The 25529-nt window shown below is 38.3% G+C and overlaps 1 pseudogene; it reads left to right on the plus strand.

Moving 5' to 3' along the window:
• The window catches only part of LOC115429210 (multiple C2 and transmembrane domain-containing protein 1-like), a 56403-nt pseudogene that overhangs the window by 30248 nt on the left and 626 nt on the right, over positions 1-25529 (plus strand).

Genomic DNA, 25529 nt, shown 5'->3' on the forward strand with positions numbered 1-25529 from the left:
TATAGTTTCATAACCTTTTGGAGAAATAACACTGGTCAACAACAAATTTATTGTTTAAGTTTTTTGAGCTGGTTTAGGATAATTTTGGTGTGCTGAATCCAAAAATCACATTAATTTTGCTCAATCAGGTCAACTTTCTGAACTATGCTACATATTGGCTTTTTAACATTTTTGCTTACATTTATGGGCATTTTCACATCATATGATACAAAATTCTTTGATATTTCTTGCAATAAACGAATTCTGAAGATTTTACTTTTGCCAATTTATGATTAATATTTTTTTTAATATTACAGGTGAATGAAATGGCTTCAACTAGAAGATTTTGCAAAAATAAGCCTGATGTATTCTGCTACATCTGCGGTGAATACACCATTGTACCTAACAGGAATCCTGTTAGAAAATGATTTTTTTTCTCTTAAAACCTATTTTGGGTGAGAACTATATAAAAAATCAACTGATAAAGTCACAAAAATGTAATCAATTTTGTGAGAAGATAAAATTTTTCAAAATAAAATTAGCAAAAAAACCTGACCTGATTGAGAAAAACAGATGTCATTTTTGGATTTAGCGGTGCAAAATGGTCCTAATTCAGTTGAAAAAACCTAGACAACTTGCAAAAAACATTTTTTTGTAATTCAGTGTAATGATTGTTTTAGAGGTCATTTAAAAAAAAAAAAAGTGCATTTTTTTTTCTCCTAATTCCATTTGTTATTAAATTAAATGTTTCAATTTTTCTTTGCTGTCATACTACATTTTTGCAGGATGTGTTTCCTGTTTTGTTTTATTTCAGCATTTAAAAAATAATCTCCAAATGTATCCTCAGCACCTAGAGCTTAAAACGGCCTGTCTCATTTATGTTTTATTCCGTATATAAATTAATCATACACAGGGAGGAAGAGTCAGAGATAAATGTAGAAGAGACAGATTAACAGAGACAAAGAGGAGGGATGAAAATGTGAGAAACTCAACAAATAATAAGAGGAAAACACACAGGGTGAATTCTGACATGAAGAAGAGGAGGAGGAGGAGGAGGAGCTCAGATGGATCAAAGTGTAATTAAAGTTAATGAGAACACCAGCAAGACCCTAATTTAGGCCGTGAAAAATATTCAGCAGGTGGAGAGCATTTTTCACAGTTAGAATCTATTTTCAGATGCACTTTATTCCTGGGGCCTAATTAAAATTGGGCTTGAACAGCGTACCTCCCCTCCCATAGTTAAGTGAGCTGCTGTGATGTAGAAACACACTGTAGTGGTCCCACAGCCCCCTCTAGTGGCAAAGAAAACCTGCAGCACAGCTGATGTGCAGTTCATTTAAAGGTCCAGTGTGTGAGATTTAGGATGATCTTTTTGCAGAAATGGAATATAATGGTCATCATTGTGTTTTCATTAGTGTATAATCACATGGAAATGATTTGTTGTGTATAGTGTGTTTGCTCTTATAGGAAAAATAAGTCCCTCCCCTTCCAGTTATACTTCACTTTGGAAAAAAAGTTGTATTATAGTCAATGGCAAAAGATGATCAACTTTTTTTTTTTAATCCTTTTTTAAATTCTGCCATCATTTATACATATCAAGGTCAAGGTTTATTTATACAGCACACGTAAAAACAGACATTACTGCCCCAAAGTGCTGCACAGAATCATAAAACAGAATAAAAGTAAAAGACAATAAATAGAAAAACAATAAACAGAATGTTTGGGTCTGTATGGGTTAACATCCAAATGGGTCATATTTGATGATCATGAAAAGCTGACAAACTGTATTTTACCTGATTTATTTACATGTAGTGATAGGGTTAATTGATCAAAAGTTAGTAGGCCTGTAACAGTACACAAAAGTTTTGGTTCGGTACATTTTCGGTTTAGAAAGCCACGGTTCCTTTTTTTTTTTTTTTTTTTTTTTTCAGTTCGGTACGAGAAGAAAGAAAACTCCTCAAAATGTCTTTAATACATTTATGAATTTTTGAAAAATTTTCCCCCAATTTTTGGACATAATAGAATATTGAAAAACAGGAATATAATTCTGCTGCTATAAATCAAATAGAAAATAAATGAATTATTAATATTACTAAATGTATTTTAAACATTAGTATTGCACTTTTCCCTGACAGGTAGTTTTGAACAAACAACAAAAATCAAATCACAGTTCTGTCAGTTCACAATCTGCGTAAAAATACCAAAAAAATTCCACATGAAGTGCAACATTAACAAGAGGACAAACTGGTATTCTGTTTAAACAAACTGAAGAGCAACTTTGACAACAAAAAATTAACCAAATTATTTTTTTTAGGACAGAGAACAAACTGTTTAGGACACTTTGTGTACATGTGCGCACGTGCAGGGTGCGATTTGTCGGGGGGACGTTTTTTGTTTTTTTTTTTGGATCGGAGCCGGGGGGTGTCCATAACTAACGTAACTAACGCTGGCGTGAAACGAAAGTGAAACTTTATATACTTTCAACGTCCAACTCCGGGTTCTATTCCTCTGTTATACAGTCTATGTGTGAGAGAGAGAGAGACAGACAGAGCTAGTGTAAGTGTTTTAGAACTACCGTAGTTCTTAGGGGCCAAACAATGTCCGTCTTATCACCGTCTCTTTCCCTGTTGTTGTCTTTCACCGGGATCTGAACTGATCCCAAACGGGGCTGTAATGATGGTGGAGGGTCTCCAGTCTCTTCCTTCCAGGTTCACATCATATTTGTTGTTGTTGTTTTTTTTTTTTTACCTTATATCAGCTGCTATTTCGTATTTCGGGTCAATGTGTGCGTCCTTCAATATGTCCGTGTAGAACTTGCGCGGATTTAAAGTTCCGCATCAAACAACGTCTTTCATTCGTTTTTCTTTTTCTCAACATACTGTGCTGTTTTGGTACAGCTGTGTACCGAACCGAACAGGTGTGTACCAAAACGGTTTGGTGTACCGTTACAGGCCTAAAAGTTAGTAAACATTTTAGATCAGTAGATAGTTCTGGCTGACAAAAACACTAGCTCTAGCACTACTTCAGCAGTGGGGGGGGGGGGCATCCAACTAGTTATAATCTGCAAAATCACCACTAGATTTCACTAAGTATCACACACTGGACCTTTAAGAAAAGACACCTTTAATGGTTTTACTGTTTCTTGCCTTAGAAGAACTTCATCTAGTGAACCCCTTAGTATTATTACCCCCCCCCCCCCATCGATGAGTTGAAATAATGTCTTTTAATGTATATTCAGACTATGCTGCTCAGGAGATCCTGGAAACGATCCACCAAGGTAAATGACAGAAATCCTCATCTGTGCGCTGTCTGGCCTCATCGTGTGTGTGTGTGTGTGTGTGTGTTCTGTATTTCCATCTGTTGTCAGTACAGTTGACTCCCTGTCACTGTGTCTAACTGTTCTGTTTAACATGTTTCCCTGGTTTTGCTCAGTCTGACATTGAACTCTACACCTTCCAACAATGAAAGAGTTCAACACAGACGTTGCGTTGAGGTCATGTTATTCATGCGACTGTAGCTGCTGTGGTTTGTGTGGTTGTGGTCACTTCACACCAGCACTGACTGGGGCTCTGTTCTTCAGATTAGACTTCACTGATCTGTCAGTGTTCAAAGATTTTATATTAAAGCTGCACCAATATATATTTAACAACTGAATCTGACTTTGTGTGATGTCAAAGAAGTCACTAATTTGATCACAGACATACCACAGTTCTTATTTGTGGAGTGTTTTACCGTCTTTTTAAGTAATTTTTTTTACAAAAAGAGTTTGAGATATTGTGGCTCACGAATCTATTAAAATATTATGTTCCTACCATGAAAATTGCAAAAATAGACAATAATTTACAGAAAAAACCTCTGATAAACTCATTACCTGCCTGTAATAAAAGGCATATTATAATTTAGATACAATTTTTGACACAATCAGCAGATAAAGAATCTGATATTTGTCTCAAGATTTGGTAAATCACTAGTTAAAACATTCCATGTCTGTGGATTATAAATGACATGCTAACATCTTCGCAGTAACTTTGGTTCATAGCTTTTTCAGCTGCTCCAAAGTATTAATGCAGTTTTTAACATCAGTACACTGTGGTTTAAATGAAGACATCATAGAAAAGAGAGTTTTAATCCATGTCATATATTTAAGATATATGATGAAATATCGCAATAGATATATTAGTGCTGTCAAACGATTAAAATCTTTAATCAGATTAATCACAGGGTTGCTGTGGATTAATTTCAATTAATCACAATTAAAAGGCATTCATTTGTAATCTATATTAATCGGGTTTCATTTTGCATGCACAAACGGACTCAAGAAAGAGGGGAAATATATATGCACTTAACGTGTTTATTAAACACCTTCAACAGTTTCAACAAAACAAGTTGAAACAGCTGTTTCCGTCTTGTTTTTTTTTTTGTCCTCATATTTCTATCCAGAGGGCCAACGTGCTGTGTAGTGTCTTCCATCTCTATCAGCTGGTTCTGCTGTCTGTCACTACCAGATCATCTGCCCATTTGTTCATGCGTGACGCTAACTCTACTTGGACAAACTGACCCAAATGCGTTGGCAGAGACGTTCAGAGTCATTCTGTGCTGCAAATGGGTTAATTGCTTTAAAATTTTTAATCAGATTAATCATGATGATGGATTAATTTGTGTTAACATATTAATTTTGACAGCCCTAAGATAAATGTATGAGATGCAAAGATTTAACTACCAATCTGAAGCATAGTAGCTCAATAATCACTGATTTATAGACCATTCTCCACTACATGCATTCAAAATATTTTCATATAAAAAGAAAATCACTCTCATTTACTCTTTTCTTCCATTATCTAAAGAATAATCATCATTTCTCGACATGGTACTAAAAATAAACAGTCATAAAATGATTTCTTGCATGGTTTGAACATGTTAATCTGACAGTTATTCTTGATAAAAAGCTAAATCCAACATATAACATCTGCACGTTGCATCAGTATTCTGTGTTTGGAAAACAGGGCCCTATCTGACGCCTGTAAAACGAAATGATTTAAAGCTGTATTTTCTCAGCAGCAGCAGTCAGTGCGTCTCTCTGAGCTGCATCGTAAAGCCCAGCTGTGGCGAGGGATTGTCAGCATCGCGCTCATTGAAGGTCGGAATCTGATTCCCATGGATCCTAATGGGCTCAGCGACCCGTACGCCAAGTTCAGACTGGGACACCAGAAGTACAGGAGCAAGGTACGCCCACACGGAGACCCATGGTGTCAGCATGGACCAGTGTCATCAAACCTCTGATCTGCGTGTGTGTGTGTGTGTATGTGTGCGTGTGTGTGTGTGTATGTGTGTGCAGACGGTGCCAAAGACACTGAGTCCACAGTGGAGGGAGCAGTTTGATCTGCATCTGTATGAGGAGACGGGGGAGGTGTTGGAGATCACAGTTTGGGACCGAGACACAGGACGGAGAGACGACTTCATTGGACGGTCAGTGGGTCTGTGTGTGTCTGTGTGTGTGTTGAAATATCTGAATCAACATTTGTTAACCCTTTGGTATCTGACTGTATTTTGGCTGTTTTTGAATACCTTAGATTTTTCTGTTTAAATCTGTTTACATTGCTTTGTTTGGTACAGTTTTTCTCAGCATATCCTCACCTGTGTGACTTTACATGTATTTTTTTCATTTGACATGCTGTATTAACACACTGAACCTAAAATCACATTAAAAAATTTCCAGTAGGAAAAGCTAGATTCGTAATTGTTTTTCATCAAAAACATGAACGTTATATACAACTGTTTATATGAAAATATAGGCCATGTCTTAAACGTTTTTTTTCGAAAAACTATAAACAACTATTTACAAAACAATCTGGTATCCCGATATGGTGCCACAAAATGGTCAATGAACCATTTTTATAACTCAGAAAACTATATACAACTAATTATAAAGAACAGTGTGGTGTCACAAATCAGCACTTTTCCACCAAACACAGAGGCATATTTTGGTTTCTTTTTTCTTCATGCAAGCATTGCCTTAGAAGCCATTTTTTGCATATCTTTCTGTATTATATTGATGACAATATTGCTGAAAATGATGTTTTTATTGTGTAGCATAAGTCTGGTTTTACTCGGCTTTTCAACACAACAGACCTCACAGGAGTACTTAGACATCTGCACTTTCTACACAAGTTGAAAGTAAGACTCAGTGAGGCTCCGTCTTGCTGCTACATCATGTTAAATTGGTCATGTGATTTGGACACAAGGGTGCATTTAGGGACTCCTGAGGGTTAAAGTGACCTATAAGCTGGGACAGTGTAGTGATGTAGTAGTGAACACTTACCCCACACCTGGAAGGGTCTAAGTCAGTGTTTTTCAACCTTGGGGTTGGGACCCCAAACGGGGTCGCCTGGAATTCAAATTGGGTCACCTGGAATTTATAAATGGAAAATAAAAATAACATAAAACATACTAATAAAAAATATATGGTGAGTTGAGAGAGACAATCCCAATACATAAAAGACATGACAAACTGTGAAACTGAAGCACTGTGGTACTGTTTATCTGTCAAATGTTCATTGTGGTCGGTTTCAGATGCTGCAGCTCTTTCATAATTTGTAGTTTGAATTATTGTTTGTTCAGTATTAATTGTCAGCCTTGTAAATCCAAGCTGGACTGACTGTACATATCCTGACCAAGGAAAATCAAATTCTCCCTTTGTGCAGTAATCTACACCTGGTTTTTCTGCCTCCATCCATAATAATATACATTATATAGACTAAATGTTATCTGAAATGAACATTTACTGTATTTGCAACATAGTATAGCAAACTATTACATTAACAAATTAATTTTAGCAAAAAAAAAAAAAAAAAGTCTCAGTTTTGAATGTCTGGGGTTGCCAGAAATGCGTGATGTTAAAATGGAGTCACGAGCCAAAATAGGTTGGGAACCACTGGTCTAGGTTCAGGTCTTAGTCGGTGTAGAGCCCTCTCTCTTGAGTTTCCCTATTTTCTCCACATATTTCTCTACAAATTTTAAAACAAGCATAGGTTAATTCTCCCGTCGGTGCCTTTGACCACGGTGTTGATGAAGATCTGGAGCTGGTCCCTGACTGCTGGTCTTCACTGGCAGCTCACTGCTCCTAATGTGTGCTGTGTGCTAATGCTAATGCTAAGTACTGTGTGTGTATTATGGGAAAAATGCAGACTTATTTCTAGTAAGAAGTTATTTAAGATGAAATACTATATCCAATCAGATGCTTCCACTATCCTTGCATCATAATCTGTTCATCTCCTCGTTTTCATTTACCAACAGTCACAACCAAAATTGTGATTTCACCTTTCACCTTTATCCAATAAAATATAATCAGTTCATCCTTGAGTCTGAGTAAAAGTTTGACATTCTATTATGGCATTCCTGAAATATCATAAGAACAATGAGAGAATTTTTGCGATATTATGTCAAGCTGCATCTGAACATTTTAGTGTAGACCAGACTACTGAATACCACCTAAACTTGGAAACATTTGGAGTTATCATTTGTACCTTTACCACCATGTACTTACTCTGAGATGCCATTTTTAAGGCATATGGTAACATTTTAAAGATATGAATTGTAACATTTCCTTATTTAAGTATCTACCGTACAAACAGGCCTGTTATATTTTTTGTTGACTCATGAAATCTCACATAAAATGTTTCCTAGAGGGTTCACACTTACAGAAACAAACCATTTTATTCATAGCATCATATCCTCTTTACTCTCATGAATGATTGATATGATTTGAGCCGATGACTGTATGTAACTAAATTTCGTGTGAAAAGCATTACTTTGTAAAAATGAGTCACCTCAAATACTTTTTTTTATCTAGATAACTCCCACACTATCTCTCTAATAGTAATTACTTCAATGTATTTTGTTATTTTGATTGAGAAGCATGTATTAGCTTAAATGATAACTCTGAACTAAAAATGTGGAAAACTTGGAAATATGAAATAATGACAGACATGACGCAGACATGAAATGGAACATTTAGATAAATGGGTAGAAAACATATGAATGTTTGTTGACTTGATTAGACTATGAAGAGTGTTACTTGAATCACTGATCAACTTTATTTCACAGATGAAAAGAAAATTAAAGCCGCCAGCAGCACTGAAAGGCCCTCGCCAAGGGGCATGTCCAGTACTAGTGTGTCCATCATTCAGCAGGTGGCGCTCTAGCACCAAACTTTAATGTCTTCTGATGAATGGGTGTAGGCCTGGGAGATTAACAACAGATTCAAATTTGAGCCAAATCAGTGTTCATATGTCAGAACTGATGCAGTTTTTGCAAAAGTAAACTTTTAGGGGGCGCTAGAGTGTGAAATTTCAATGTCTTCTGATGAATAGATGTGGGCCTGGGACATTGACAAATGATTCAAATTTGAGGCAAGTAGGTGATCATATGTCCGAAATGAGGCAATTTTAGTAAAATTAAATTGGTAGGGGGTACTATGGAGCCAAATTTCACATTTTCCCAATGAATGGGTGTAGGCCTGAGAGATTGACAACTGACTCAAATTTGAGCCAAATCAGTGTTCGTATGTCCGAACTGATGCAATGTTTGTAAAGGTATGTTTGTAGTGTGAAATTTCAATTTCTTCTGATAAATGGATGTAGGCCTGGGAGATGGACAACCGATTCAAATTTGAGGCAAATTGGTGTTTGTATGTATGAACTGAGCCAATTTTCGTAAAGGTAAATTTGTGGGGGCGCTATAGTGCGGAATTTCAGAGTCTTTTGATGAATAGGTGTAGGCCTGGGATATGGACAAGTGATTCAAATTTCAGCCAAATCGGTGTTCGTATGTCCAAACTGAAGCAATTTTCGTAAAGGTAAATTTGTAGGGGGCGCTATAGTGCAAAACTTCAGATTTTTCCATAGAAATGGACCTGGGAGGTAGATGTGTGAGTCAAATTTGAGCCAAACTGGTGTTTGAATATCCGAGGTGAAGCAATTTTTGTAAAGGTAAATTTCTGAAAAAAACTTTGCAAAATTTGTGACCTCGTTGCACAAAAATGGTGACACCAATCCCAAAAATTTGGCTAACTTTTGATGCCCCACTTCTCTAGATACTGTACACCGATTTTGAGCTCATTTGACCAAACACTCAAGGAAGAGATAGTTAAAATACAATGTCAATGAAAGTGCTGCAATTCGGAAATTTCAATCCAACATGACCGAATTGCGGTTTGTTTAGGGGCATGGCCATAATAATATTTTTTTGTTTGTCTCCTGACAATGAATCTGTGTAGGCTTGAAGGCTCGTTCAACAAAAAACAATATTCACACCCAAGGCGTAATGGTAGGATCAGAAAGGGACAAACATCCAGGAATTCACACAAAGTTGGATTAAAAACACAGCTGGCTCTCCCGATGCTCCCCTCCAAATACACTGATGTCACCGCTCACTCACCCCAAAACCTCTACAAGAATCAAACCCCAGGTCAGTTGTCATATGTTTCTGTGTGTTTAAGACCAAAGAGCTTATGCTTTGATCTGCCTGGAATAAAAACACAGAGTATAAAGGAAGACGCGTGTTCTTTGAGCAGGACTACATGAGCCACGTACCAGCACAGAGGAAAGCTTACGGCTCTGGTAGAAGGAGATGAAGGAAAAAGGCGTTCGCTTTCAGATGCAAGGCTCCGTGTTCACCTGAACACCGGCCTGGTCATCTACAGATGTACAGGAGGCAGCTGTTGATCTGAGGAGAAGACTAGTGAATGACCCCACGCGCCTGACCCCGACTGGGCGTGGCCCAGTGACTCCCATTCATTCCAAGCAGATGTAAATATGTGGTTTGTGTACATGACATGTACATGTTCAGAAAGGTCTCACTGCCGTGAATATGAATATGAGTGAGTGGCGACAATGGTGAAAGGCGACCGCGTCACTAGTGATTTTGTCCCCATGCGCCCACTGCAGATTCAATAGGTGTTACTCGGCTCGGGCCTAATAATGTCTACTTTTCTTGTTCTTACATATTCTTATGTAAGAACTGATGTTATTTTCTTATTAGCAAATGAATTGAAATGGATACCTGTAAAGTAGGAAACACACTGCAGCTTAGAGAAGACTTTTATTTTTATTTAACCTTTATTTAACCAGGTAAGTCATTAAGAAAACAGTCTAATTTACAATAACAACCTGGCAAAAGGCAAAACCTCATGAGGGAAAGGGGATGGAAGGGTGGGCGGGGGGGTGGTGTTTGGGGGGGGGGGGGGGGGGGGGGGGGGGGGGGGGGGGGAATCACAGAACGCACAGTCACAAACAACATAAAAATGACAAATGACTTTGAATAAAAGGCTAAGAATTAGATTTACAGCTTTAAAAAAGTCCTGTGTTTGTTTTCAGGTGCCAGTTGGACCTCTCTACTCTGTCCAAGGAGCAGACTCATCACCTGGAGCTTCCTCTGGAGGAGTCGCGGGGATACGTGGTGCTCCTGGTCACACTGACCGCCTCATCCCATGTCTCCATCGCCGACCTGTCAGTCACACCGCTGGACGACCCACAGGAACGAGCAGAGATACTCAGACGATACGTAAGCAGCAGCTTTAACACCAGGATGAAAGGATGAAGAGGATGGAGGAATAAGCTGACAGTAAAACACCTCTTCTCCTTCTTCCTCTTCTTGTCCTTCTTCTTCCTTTTCTTCTTCTTCCTTCTCTCCTTCTTCTCCTTCTCCTCTTCTTCTTCAGGGTATATGGAAGTCTCTCTCTAACATGAGAGATGTTGGTATTGGTGCAGGTGAAGGTGATGAGAGCTGAAGGACTCATGGTTGCAGATGTAACTGGTAATCAGAACACCTCTACATGGTCACATGTCTGCGCAAAATTTGCTGTTGCTTCCTCAGATTTAACAGACTTTTTTTTTACTGCAATGCTAACGTTCCTTCTGGTTCCACAGGTAAGAGTGATCCTTTCTGTGTGCTGGAGCATGAATAACGACAGACTACAGACTCATACTGTTGTACAAGAACCTCAATCCAGAGTGGAACAAAGTCTTCACTTTGTGAGTGAACGTCAGCCAACATTTATCTTCCATGTTTCATGTCCTTTTGTGCCTCACCTTTTATCCCAAACTTTGTCATTACATTTAGCTTTCAATGCCAAATATTAATCAAAGTTTTTGAGCCAGAGTATTAGTTGTAGTTGTAACAAATGTGGATATTTTTGAAAGTACATTATGGAAAAAATAATTGAATTCTTTAAATAATAGGCATTATTAGAAGTAGGTCAATGCTAAATCTGATAATGATGATGATGTGTGTATATATTATTAATTGTTTGTTGTGTCTGTCTTTCAGTAATGTGAAGGACATCCATTCAGTGTTAGAGGTGACGGTGTTTGATGAGGATAGAGACCGGAGCGCTGACTTTCTGGGAAAAGTAGCCATTCCAATATTACGTGTAAGTATGAACTTGCTGCTGTATGTGTTAGCACTTGTAACACTTTTTTTTTACCTGGTTATATTTTAATGAATACAGTTGAACATTAGGTGAGTTTTGGTTGTAATCATTCCACTGGTTCATATCAGTCATCGATTTAACCTTCATTATGCACTTTACTATAAGATATTGGAGATAAATTCACAGTAAGTCAGTTTTGTGTCATCTTTACTACTCAGAGAACCAAAAACTTTGGTCATCAGAGTATTTTTATTGACACACTTAAATCAATTGTAAGTCAGTCTTTTTAAACTAAGTCAGCTAAAGTTTTCATGTACAGCTGAGTGAAATGGACAAAAATGACATATTGATTTTGTTTCAGTGTTATAGACAGTTAATGGTTTTAATGATTATTTTCTTTCTCCAAAAGTTTATGACAAAAACATCCTTCTAAAATACTAAATAACAGTATTGGGGTCCGATCAAGCAAAAGTGAGCATCTACATGAAAAAGTACATTTGCGCACATCATTTATCAAGTGGGCTCATTTTTTAGCTACAGGTGTCTATTTTATGGAACTGTTATCCTTTTTAAAATACCACCTGTAGAAAAAATTTACAACCAATTTTATGGATTGGACTTTTTACACCATAGTCATAGCTTGAATTTGACACTAAAATTATACATGAAAAATTTGAAAATTCATTCAGTCTGTTGATTATATAGATGATTGTTAAGTTTTAAGTATTATTTTTTTTTATAATTTTGTGAATAATATTCATATTTATGAGTTTTAACATTTGTGAGTTGCTTAAAAGGCCCTGTCCACGTGTTACTACAAAAATACCAATTTTTAATTTGAATTACTTATAATTCAGATATTTGAGTGAAACTTTCAGAAAGTAATGATCTTTTGATACATTTTGGGAGATACGTACAATGGTAGAGTCATCCACGTGTTACTATGGCAGCCTGTTCCACATGTTAACACATTCTAATGTTAATAAATAGACCACTTTCAATATTTTACTCCAAATGTATTTTCAGCATAGTTGAACATAATATCGAAAAGGTTTTGTCCTACTTGATATCAATTTCTGTCGAGAACCACGTTTTGAATGTTTGCATAAAGCTTAAAAAATTGATGTCTGTTTCAAGTCTACGTGTACCGAGCAGTAATTTGACATTTTTCACCTAAAAATTTTACCTCCCCAAATTTGTTATACATAATGTTAAAGTGCTTATAAATACCTACTCAAATATGTATAATACATGCATATAAGTTACTCTGCTGACATGACAGAGACTGTTGAACACCAAATGTGTCCACGTGTTACTGCTTGATCGGACCCATGAACTTTATTAGTATATAAGTAAACAGGTTGCATTTGGAAATTTTGTTAAGTAAGAAAGGTCTCCAGTGGAATGATCGTGATTGTGGAATTTAGGCATTTTTTACCTTGATTAAATAAAATGAAATATGCTGCCGAGCCCAACTTTAAAGTGAGAATAATATTTTTGTAAGTTGTTAAATTTGACTGAATCTGCAGCTTAACCCTAAAGCTTTTCAGCTCAGTCCAGACAAACCTTGTTTATCATAATTGGGTCATTCATTTACAGCTTTTTAATATGAATAAAATAACAATCAATGAAGGAAAGGAAACATTAAGAGACATTTGGGTGTATAAAATCATCAAATCAATAAGTAATTAATAAACTGGGGGGGGGGGGGGGGGGGGGGGTGTCTTTCTGGTGTTGCATGTTCTCCCCATGTCTGCGTGGGTTCTCTCCGGCTTCCTCCCACCATCCAACCAAAGACATGCACTGATAGGTTAATCGGTTAACCTAAATTGCCCATAGGTGTGAATGTGAGGGTGATTGTTTGTCTCTATGGGGCCGTTTACAGGGCGTAGGATTCAGTCGACTCCGGGAAGATTTCATCGCGGATTAGCCTTCTGTTAACATGGAAACAGTGCCTAGAGTGCCTGAATCCGGAAACTTTTGATACCAGGGTCCAGGGTGGAATGTTACCGACACGCTCCGCATTTCTGCTCCGTGTTAATGCGAATCGGAGCGTTCCGGGGTAAAATATGGCGTCACCGCATGCTCGCGCAGCCCAAGAACCGCTAGTTAACCCACTCCAGGCCAGTTAGTGGCAGTAATGCGCCTCCAAGCTGGTTTGCCAGCCTCTATGACACAATAAAGCTGCACAAAAAGAAGGAACAACCACAACAACAATGGCCGGTTTCAGACAACATACGTGCTGCTAACTGTGCTCAGCTCGGTCTGTTCCAGACAAAGAAGTCCTGCGTCTTCGTACGACCACTCGCCATTGTTGTTTGTAAATAGTGTTGTCCGCCTCTTCTTCTTCTTCTCCTCATTTAAAGGCTTGTCTAAACCGGAAATCGTTTGTGCGCAGGCGCGTGTTTTACCGCCACTGTTTCACTACAGCTCTACATCGCCAGCTACTGGTCTGGCATGGCCACTACAGCGTATTCAGCCGTCCTCGCGGACTCATGTTAACGCAGACGTTATCATAGCGGCTTCGTCTTAACGCGGAATGATTTTATAAACGCAAAGGAGAAATCTTTGCGGCGTGTTGCCGTGTAAACGTACCCTAAGTGTCAGCCCTGTGATGAACTGGCGGCATGTCCAGGGCCATACCCTGCCTTCCGCCCTTAAGTACCTGGGATAGGCTCCAAGCGACCCCCGTGACCCTGGTGAGGATAAAGCAGGTTCAGAAAATGAAAGAATTAAAAAAACTTTTTGTCTCTGTCAGATTCGTTAACGGTGAACAAAAGGGATACCTGTTAAAAATAAGCAGCTGACAGGTCTGACCAAAGGCGTCATCTACTTAGAGATCGATGTCATCTACAACACGGTGAGTGTGGCTCCGTGGGAATACAGATGTCACTTCAGAATGATGATCTGAAACTCGCTTCTTTGCTGTAACTGTGTTTTTGTCCTCAGGTAAAGGCTGCTTTGAGGACGGTGGTCCCTGCAGAGCAGAAGTACATAGAAGAAGAGCAAAAGTCTCCAAGCAAGTAGGTGTTAATGTCAGAAATGTTTTATGTTGTGCAGAAGCTTGAACAAAAACCAACATGTTTCTGTTCAACGTCACTGCAGAAAGAGCGAGCTACTTTATGCAGGTCACACATTTAATCTTTAATGAGGTGACATTCAAGGATGTATCTAGAGGCATAAATGAATTTTCATACGCAGTAAAGTCAGAAGGTGGGCTGCAGAGACCCTCTGACCTGCTGTGTTGCATGAGCTCCACCTGGAGAATTCTCCTCATGAGGTTTATTTGTGTTTCTGTTTATTCAGAGTGACTCTGTAATAGCATGACTTTGCAAAATTCAGTAACAGAAACAAAACAGTAAATGGTCAAAGAATGTTTATATCAGCAGGTTCTTAGACAAACAGGGCTGAACATATTTGGTCTTCACTGGCATTCAGCCTCTGGAAAACTATCACTGTTATTCTAAATGATTCTGTCTACCTAAATAATTAGAGCTAATCAGTCATTTATAGAAGTTGACTTGTTTTTTTGTTATTCACATCTTAAATTTGCTCTAATCAATAGGGTTATGTTAGTACTGGATCACATGAATTATTTATAAGCTTAATATAATAGGGTTATATCCTCCTGAACCCAGTAAAATGTAAGTTTTGGCTTTTTTACTTTAAATATTTGCTGTGAGTGGAAACAGCATAATGCAACAGTTTGTCAGGTACATTTTTAATTTTTTTTTTTTTTTTAATGTCTTTTGCATTAGTGGGTCTCCCAAGGATAGGTAGAGTAGTATTTCTACTTTCAAAGTTAAAAAAAAAATTACCTTAAATGATCATCATCAATGTTTAGAATAAAAGAGCTCTGAATTTATCCCAAAGATGCCAATGTACGGGATGGCAGACTACGTTTAAAGACAGATTTATTAAATATTTATACAGATAGGCAGAGGGATTTAAGTGACCACTAGAGGGAGTAGTGAGTCATTCTGCCAATGTCTCATAGTGTAGAAAACCAACACCACAGTGCCTTTGACCAAAGTGTCAGAAAGTGATGAGACGGGACAAGAATAGCTAAGAAACAAGTTTAAAAGTCAAAGCAAATTACACATTGTCGTCATCATCAGCCTGGTCATCGTCATCAGGTTTCACAGTGTCTTTCAGGTCATTGCTTTGGTTTTGTCAGCGTGGGTTTGGTCACTCTCACTTTCACCGGCATCTAGCAGGCAGCTGTTATCAGCTATTAATTAAATAGATTAAACCACCACATGCTAACCAAACAGTACACACACCTACAGTAGTTTTTAATATAGTGGAGTATGAGCAGTACACCACATTATTTCCTTCCTTAGATACCAAGAAGAAGATAACAGCCCAGTGAATATCAGCCTAATCACATGAAGAGACTCACAAGTTCAAATCAATGCTAGATAAGAAAACATTTCCCTACAATGCGTCATACGTGGTTTAACGGTCTTGTATATAACAAACATGGACAGAGACTAAATAAATAAGTAAAGTGGTGCCAGGCAAAATAAACCTGCCCCTCGCACATATTGTAGCTTATTTTGGTATCAATCCAGCTGACGTCATCATGTCTATGCATGTGCTGATGTCAGCATATCAAGCGCCTCTATACGTGTGCCAAGTTTGAAGTAAATTGAAACAAAATTAATATTTTATTAGACATTTAAAATTTTGTCCATTATAAGTAAATGGGGAAAAAAAGATTTTAAAAATTTTTAACTTTGACCTACTTTTCCCAAAATGTAATCAGATTTACTCTGGGTCACTAGCAATCTATAAACAAAATTTGGTATGAATTCAACCAATAGTTTTGCTGCTACAGTGTTAACAAGCAAAGAAGCAAACCAACCAAACCAAAAACAATACCTTGCCTCTCCTTTGTGGGCGGGGTAATAAATAAGTGGTCAGTGTAGATATGATGCAGAAATAGAAGCCCTTAATATGAAAAGTAGTTAGCATGGATTATTACATAATTTACACTGAAAGATATAAAGAAAAAAGGTAATCTAAAAATTTTTGAAATGAAAATGCAAAAGTAGCATAAAATGATGGAGACGTTTATGCATCTAAATCTCAGTGTGGCCCACTAAATGTATAAATTAGACATTAAAACAAATAAAAGTTGGTTTCACTGTGATGTGTTTCCAAACATGTGATAATAACTCAATAAATAAACCTGTAAAATTCTCCATAAGGATCAGTGTTATGTTGCATTTGGGGAAATGTTAATAACACTCCAGACACACACTTGTAGCTTCTACCCCGTGGGGTGGCCTCCTGACTGTTTACAGTGTGGTTTGATGGTGTGTGTGAATCATACACTGTGGCCTTCGCAGTCAGATCTCAACCCACTTGAACACCTGTGGGAGATTTAGAACAGGATGTTACACCAAATTCTCCAACACCAAATGTTTTATTTTATCTCTGTTTTTTATTTCTTTATTGCACCAGGGAAGACATTTAGAACAGATAAAGTAAGGATAGTTGATCAGACAAGAACGAATAATCTGCAGAGTCAGTCTGAGATGACCATAAATAAGCCTTTAAAACTGTTAACCAGGAACAAAACATTTACAGGTATCATTAAAAGGTCCGTAAACAGCTGAGACTGAGACATATGAATCAGGTTTTAGTTTTTTTGTAACAGATTCCAGTCAATAGCTGCAGCAGACTGGAAAGTGAATGAGCCCTAGGATGAGTTGGATTTCAGGGTGTGAACCAGTGGATATTATGGTAAATATGCAATAACAGGGGTGTGTTTACAACAGGCTGTTTGGAAGTAGTTGAATACAACACAACAGATGGTGTCAAGAATATGAAGTGTTCCTTTGCAACTCTGTCTGTAGATTGCGTCTCCTTAAAATAAAGAAGGCAAAACCTACCATTTCAAAATACATTTTGTGGTAGAAGTAAAAGAAGTATGATTTTTGTGCTCTTTGCTTGGTGACATAAGACTTTCGGGGTCAACCAAAACACATAACTTAAGTTTTATCAGCATTTAAAGATACATTGAAATTCATGAAAAATTTTGCATTTCCAAAAACCTATGTTGACAAAGCTTTATAGATAGATAAAATAGACATAAGTAGGCAAAACAAATTCCAGATCCAATATATGGAAATCAATCAACCAAAAAAAAAAGACAACAAATATCACACAAATGTATAAGAATTTCATTATGGTTCTTTAACAATACATAATGTTCAAAAAGGAGTAGGAAGAAGCCAAACTTATATTGTCGTACCCCAGTTTTACATGACTTGGCTAATCAGCTAATGTCTACGGCCCTAATCATTATCACAACATTAATAGTAGCATGTAGCATTTTTGATTGTATCATCAACATAAAAGTGAGTTTTGAGTGTTGGTAAAAGCATGCATAATATGATACGTGAATATAAAGAACAGAATGGGGTCAAGTATTGAGCTCTGGGGAACGCCTAATGACATTTGAAGGTGTTTTAGAGATGGATCGACTATAGAATCCATACCAATGATCACATAGTCGAATGTCACCTGTTGGACAATGTTGTTTTTCCTTTAGTCTCCAGTCTGTAGCTGTGTATCGAATACTCCAAAATTATCTTCATTTCATTAACGGTGAAATCTTGATTTAAATGACGTAACTTGTGTCTTTCAGTTGCTGCAGCAGAACTTTAACCGTGTGAAGCGGTGCATCATGGTCCTGTTTAGCTACGGGACGTACATCAACAGCTGTTTTGAATGGGAGTCTGCACAGAGGACATCATCTCATTTGTGGTAGGAATTTATTATGTGCACATTGACAGGTGTTTTTTTTTTTTTTTTTTTCTTGTGATCACCTTTATACGGAAGCGTATTGCATTCACAAAAAAAATAATTTCGGCTCTGTTTTTCTGAATTAATGAGATAATTATCTCATAATACGGGAAAAAATAAGTTAAAAAAAAAAAATCGGCGCTGTTTTTCTGAGTTTATGAGATACTGTTTCCTGAAAAAAAAAAAAGCTCTGTTTTATGAGTTTATGAGATACTGTTTCCTGAAAAAAAAAAAAAAAAAGCTCTGTTTTTATGAGTTTACGAGATACTGTTTTCCGGAAAAAAAAAAAGCTCTGTTTTTATGAGTTTACGAGATACTGTTTTCCGGAAAGAAAAAAAAAAAGCTCTGTTTTTATGAGTTTACGAGATACTGTTTTCTGGAAAAAAAAAAAAAAAAGCTCTGTTTTTATGAGTTTACGAGATACTGTTTTCCGGAAAAAAAAAAAAAAAAAAGCTCTGTTTTTATGAATTTACGAGATACTGTTTTCTGAAAAAAAATAAAATGTGGCTGTGTTTCTGTGTCAGTGGAACAGTGGTCCTGGTCCAGGCAGGAGCTCCTTCTATCTGTGCTGCTGAAAGCCTCTCGGGGGAGCGTTAAGTTGTTTCCGTTCTCGTAACCGGTTCCGATTACGGATCATGGAACTAGTTTCGTTCACAGAAATCAGAACCAAGCCCCGCTTTGTGCACGGATCAAGCCCTTCAAGCACACCGGCGCTCGGAGCCTGTAACCCGGCTTCCTGACAGGGCACGACCGCGGTGATGGGAGTTGGCATTAATGAAGTCAAATAAAATGACATTCACCATGATTAAAGAAAATATGCGTCTTGGTGTCCCGGTTCACCCCCCACCCCCGGACAGCTTTCCATCAGGTCCAGGTGGAAAGCTATGGGGGTGGGGGGTGAACCGGGGCACCAAGAGCTCCTCCACGGATCTAGTTCTGACTAATGCGTTCCATTAGGTCCGACAAATAAATGAATACACATTTGCACTCTTCTGCTGTGTATATTTTCTTTAATGCTGGTGAATGTCATTTTATTTGACTTCATTAATGCCAGGACCTGGAGTACGCTGCTGACACCATCCTGCTCAGCACATCCTACAGTCAGCTGACAGATGCTCTGGGCAGTTACAGTGAAGAGGCACAGAAGCTTGGCCTCCAAGTGAACTGGACAAAAACCAACCTCACGCATGTCGGTGATGGGCCAGATCCACCTCCCTTGCAGCTTAGTAATGACATTGTAGAACCTGTCAAGAGCTTTGTGTATCTGGGGTGATGACAGACAACGGGGACCTAAAACCAGAGATTACCCGCAGAAGAGCCTGGCAGCATCAGCTCTGCAGTCTCTCTGGAAACCACTGTGGCGGAACCAGACCATCTCACGCAGGACGAAGCTCCGGATCTACAACTCTGCCGTCCTCTCCATCCTGCTCTATGGCTCGGAAACATGGCCCTTAAACCAGACTCTGGCTGCCAGAATAGATGGCTTTGATAGCAGGGCTCTCAGAACCATCGAAAACATCAGGTGGACCCGGCGGGTTTCCAATCAGGTGCTTGGAGCCCGCACACGTCAGCCCAAAGCATCCAGCCTGGCCGCGCAACGTCGCCCCCGCTGGTTCGGTCATGTCCTCCGCCTCCCTCCTGACCATCCAACAAGAGCCATCCTTCAGTTTGACCCAAAGGCCGCAGACTGGAAACGACCACAAGGCAAGTCCCTCACCCGATGGCTCGACGTCATTGCAGGTGACCTCCAACAACATAGAGTTACCATGGAGGACGCAGAGCAGCTGGCACAGGACCACCAGCCATGGAAAACACTGGTTCACCTGGTCGGCCCAATGCACCGGGACAGGACACCCGCCCCATGGCAGGAGTCCTAGTAGTAGTGGTAGTCATTAATGCCAACTCCATCACCGCGTCCTGTCCTGTCAGGAAGCCGGGCTACAGGCTCCGAGCGCCGCTGTTCTGTCGAGTTGAGCTGCTCCGTCCACCCGCTCCAGTCCGGCTTACACACCGGGGAGGGATAGCTGTCCACCTGGACCTGATGGAAAGTTACTGGAGGGGGGACGAACCGGTACACCAAGCCGCTCCTCCATGGATCTAGTTCTGACTAATGCCATCAGGTCCGACAAATAAATGAATCCACATTTGCACTCTTCTGCTGTGTATATTTTCTTTAATGCTGGTGAATGTCATTTTATTTGACTTCATTAATGCCAACTCCCATCACCGCGGTCGTGCCCTGTCAGGAAGCAGGGTTACAGGCTCTGAGCGCCGGTGTGCTTGAAGGGCTTGATCCGTGCACGAAGCGGGGCTTGGTTCTGATTTCTGTGAACGAAACTAGTTCCATGATCCGTAATCGGAACCGGTTACGAGAACGGAAACAACTTCACGCCCCCCCGAGAGGCTTTCAGCAGCACAGATAGAAGGAGCTCCTGCCTGGACCAGGGACCACTGTCCCACTGACACAGAAACACAGACACATTTTATTTTTTTTCAGAAAACAGTATCTCGTAAACTCATAAAAACAGAGCTTTTTTTTTTTTTCCGGAAAACAGTATCTCGTAAACTCATAAAAACAGAGCTTTTTTTTTTTTCCGGAAAACAGTATCTCGTAAACTCATAAAAACAGAGTTTTTTTTTTTTTTTTTTTCCGGAAAACAGTATCGTAAACTCATAAAAACAGAGCTTTTTTTTTTTTTTTTTTTCGGAAAACAGTATCTCGTAAACTCATAAAAACAGACCTTTTTTTTTTTTTTTTTTCAGAAAACAGTATCTCGTAAACTCATAAAAACAGAGCTTTTTTTTTTCCGGAAAACAGTATCTCGTAAACTCATAAAAACAGAGCTTTTTTTTTTTTTTTTTCCGGAAAACAGTATATCGTAAACTCATAAAAACAGAGCTTTTTTTTTTTTTTTTCGGAAAACAGTATCTCGTAAACTCATAAAACAGACCTTTTTTTTTTTTTTTCAGAAAACAGTATCTCGTAAACTCATAAAAACAGAGCTTTTTTTTTTTCAGGAAACAGTATCTCATAAACTCAAAAACAGAGCTTTTTTTTTTTTTCAGGAAACAGTATCTCATAAACTCAGAAAAACAGCGCCGATTTTTTTTTTTTTAACTTATTTTTTCTCGTAATTATGAGATAATTATCTCATTAATTCAGAAAAACAGAGCCGAAATTATTTTTTTTTGTGAATGCAATACGCTTCCGTACCTTTACGACCTCTCCTCTACCGGCAGCTGTTCGTGGTCGTCGTGTGGAACTTTGAGCTCTACATGCTGCCGCTGGCCCTGCTGCTGCTGCTCTGGAACTACTTTTTCTCCTCCAGCAGAGATACAGCTGATATGGTGAGAAATCAAGGCCAACACAGGTATTTATTGTATTTCAACCATTGTATCAGATAGATATTTGAAGTCTTCTCTGTCACTGCAGTCAATGGAGGCCATGTTTGAATGGGAAGATGAAGACGAGGACAAAGAGGATAAGGTACAACAGCTGCAGATTCATTTCTAATGTCAGCTATTGTGCTTTTTCAATCAAAAAAATATATACTCTTCATCTTTTTTGCAGGACTCAGAGCCCAAAGGCTTCATGGATAAACTTTACGCCATCCAGGATGTATTTATTAGTGTACAGACCGCTTTGGATGAGGTGGCATCGTATGGAGAGAGGATAAAAAAGTTAGTATCAGTTGTTTTTTATGCTCTTTTTCATTCTCTGAGATGGTGAATGGAGGTGTGTGTCATGTTTTTCTATCTTACAGGAGGTCACTGGTATAATTTGGTCTATTTTGACATGAAGGACATGGAGGCCTACATGTAAAAGGTGTTATTATCTGAATATTAAGGCCCGTTTTCCATGTGTTCTCCTTTCATTGCAGCACAGTAAACTGGACAGTGCCTTTTCTAACCTGGTTGGCAATCACTGCCTTATTTTTGGCCACAGTTCTACTCTACCTCATACCTATAAGATACCTTGTGCTTGCATGGGGTGAGTCCTAAATTTACGCTAAATACTAATTTCATACTGGTGAGTGTGTGTGCGCATTGTAAATTGTTCCCCTTTAACTTTTAAGGTGTGAATAAATTTACCAAAAAGCTTCGTGATCCATACATGATCGACAACAACGAGCTGGTCGACTTCCTGTCCAGAGTGCCCTCGGACGTTCAAGTGGTGAGTAGGAAAGTGTTAGAATGTTAGGCATGTGGAGCACACTGGATAATATGTCATATTAATGTGAAACACATACTGTCAGTCACCTAAACAAAAGTACACAAAGAAGCAAACACACTTAAGACATTTAGAAACACCTAAATATATCGACTCGATGTAAAAAAAAAAGAATAAAAAGGAAAAATGTTAATTGTAGGTACAGTCTACTCTCGTTAAACCGCCCGCCGTTATACTGCCATTTTCGCTCACCGCCGACCAAAACCATTGCACAAAAATCCCCAATGCATTATTCCATTAGCTACGCCATTTCCGCCTATCGCCATCCGCCAGCCCAGTTCCATGCACAAACAACACTTATACCATTGATTTCCCGACCGTTATACCGCCAGCACCGCGGCACCTCCGAGGTGCGCCGCGGCACCTCCGAGGTGCGCCGCGGAAACCGGGTCGAAATGGCTCTTTGAGTGTTAAAGGTTGCCGATCCCTGCCTTACAACATAACAGAATCAAGATTTATTTAGAAACGCAATTAGAACGGGTTAACGGAGGCAGCATAGACATCATATAGTACAGACATGCACATTATGGACACAACCCGTTGTAACGCCATTTTCGCTATACCGCCAATTTGGCCGTGAACGGAAGTTGGCGGTATAACGAGAGTAGACTGTATTTTGAACCTATATTATAGTTTATTTATTTATTTATTTTATTTAACCTTTATTAAACCAGAAAGTCCCTTGAGATTAAATCTCTTTTTCGAGGGAGACCTGACGAAGAGGCACATCAGTACAATACAAATGAACTAGCAGAGTATAAAACGTACATACAATTAAAACAACTTACATACAGTTAAAAGGCATAAAATGGCTAAAAACATTTTTTTTAAAAACTGTAAAAATTATGTGGTTGGGTAGAAATTAAAATCAAAATAGACAAAAACTTTGTTATTAATTTAGATAAAAATGTCCAAATGTCAAATTTTCAATTCAAACTCAATTATTTTTTAAATCTTGCTAATTCTCATATATTTACTGTAATTGTACACTTGCCTCTGCAGGTTTGTTTGTTTCTCTGTCCTTAAGGCTCTTAGGATTACATTAATACCTAAGGGATAACTTACAGTGAACACCTACACCACCCTGCAGGGGTTTATATCACAGACTCTCTGCACATTATCCTACTGTTACATAAACAAATCAAATCAAAGATATTGTAATTGATTTGATTGACAGTTTTAATGCTATGTTAAACAAAATCCACCGTATTTTACAATTAGATTTGCACACATAACATAACAACAGCATGTGATACAGACATGAGACACCTTACAAATCTAAATGACAATTAGAATCAAGTATTTGAAAAAACAAAACAAAACTATATTTATTGATATTAAAGATTTACAGTCATAACTAAAGGCTTTGGCAATGGCACAAGCTACTTCAGATCTACTATTTCAGATTAGTTTCCATGTATACTGAAGAACAATTGTAAGCATGGCTTTCAAAGATTTTATTAGCAAATACTGCACATTAATGCAAATATTTCAAACAGTGTGAAACTGCCAAACAGAACACTTCCTAATATCTTGGTAATATTAGGACCAAACTATACATATTTTTTGTGGAACTGTGCATGTTTCACACCGTTCATTCTGCAGTTGCAGTTTCATTTGACACAGTGGAAGTGTTTAACCCTTGTTCCTCATTTTAAATTAGATGGAAGTTTTTATGGTGTTATTAGGGTCAAAACGGTTTTCATATCACAAAAGATTCCATAGAACTATTGTATGTTAATGTTGTTTTCCATCTTTGACTGTGTCTTTCAGGCTACGTTCAGACAGCAGGTCTCAATGCACAATTTGGATTTTTTGGTGAAATCCGATTTTTTTGTGTGTTCGTTCATATTACTCATTAAATGCAGCTTCTTTCAATTTTGAGTATGAACCCTGAAGTGACCCGCATGCGCAAAAGAGGTCCTGATGTAATACATGACCACGCAGACGCGCATTTGTTTACCGAAGTAAATATGGAGGGATGCAGAATTGTGACGTTTGTCGCATATCAATGACGTAAAGGTTGGATAAATGTGACCTGGTGGTTCAGACTGAAGTCGCATTGCAAAATATCCGATACATATCGGATTTAGGACCACAAATTATAGTGACGTGGGTCGGATTTGAAAAAATTAGATTTGTACTGTTCAAACTGTCTTTAACAGATCCGATACAGGTCACATATGGGCAAAAAAATTGGATTTGGACCACATTTGCCTGCAGTCTGAACATAGCCTTAGATAACTTCAGTCCTTATCCTAACTATCAAACACTTAATCAGTTTATATTTTCATATTTAGCCTTTAAATGCAGCTTTGTTCACCCAATAACTCAATAAAACCAGACATATTAAATAGATTAGTTTTTTTTTTTTATATGATTGTCTGGGATAGGTCATCGGTGTGATGCAATAGACTGTGTTGTCAGTGGGTTTCAGTGGGTTTGTCTTGTGGGATTTTAAGAAAATCACCACTCTGAGAAATGCTTTGTTTATTTCAAGGCCTTATTTGTGCACAGATAAGAGTTCACAGCAACCAAGGACAGTCAGGGTGTGAGGACAGAGCTCTGCCGACCGTCCAAAAGGAAGACGCTTTTATACCCAAAGGCTGCTCTGTCAGGCGTTTACTGCATGTATTATAGACATATGATAACTAGAACAGTTCACACAAAGGATGAAGATGGCATCTTATGAGGAGAATATCACCTGGTTGATACAAAGAACAATCACACAACAGGACATACAAAGACCAGAACAGATTAAGACAAAACTAATCAGTAAGAAGAACACAACTGGGACACACAGTGGGTATAGTTTGGATACAGTTTATTCTCCCCAGTTTTAACCCATAAAGACCCAGTGCTACTTTTGTGTAGTTTCCAAATGATTTTTTTCTCTATTTTTTAACATTTCTTAAGTGATTTGTTGCCATTTATTATAAAATGATCCTCTGTATTTTGCATTTTTCCAGTGAAGATCAGGTATTTTCCCATAGTTAACATATCGATCGTATAGATGTTTATAAAAGCTCAGATTAAAGTTGAGGGTTATTCATCAAAAAACAGAGAAAACCAAAG

Source organism: Sphaeramia orbicularis, chromosome 12, assembly GCF_902148855.1.
Source record: "Sphaeramia orbicularis chromosome 12, fSphaOr1.1, whole genome shotgun sequence".
NCBI classification, from domain to species: Eukaryota; Metazoa; Chordata; class Actinopteri; order Kurtiformes; family Apogonidae; genus Sphaeramia; species Sphaeramia orbicularis.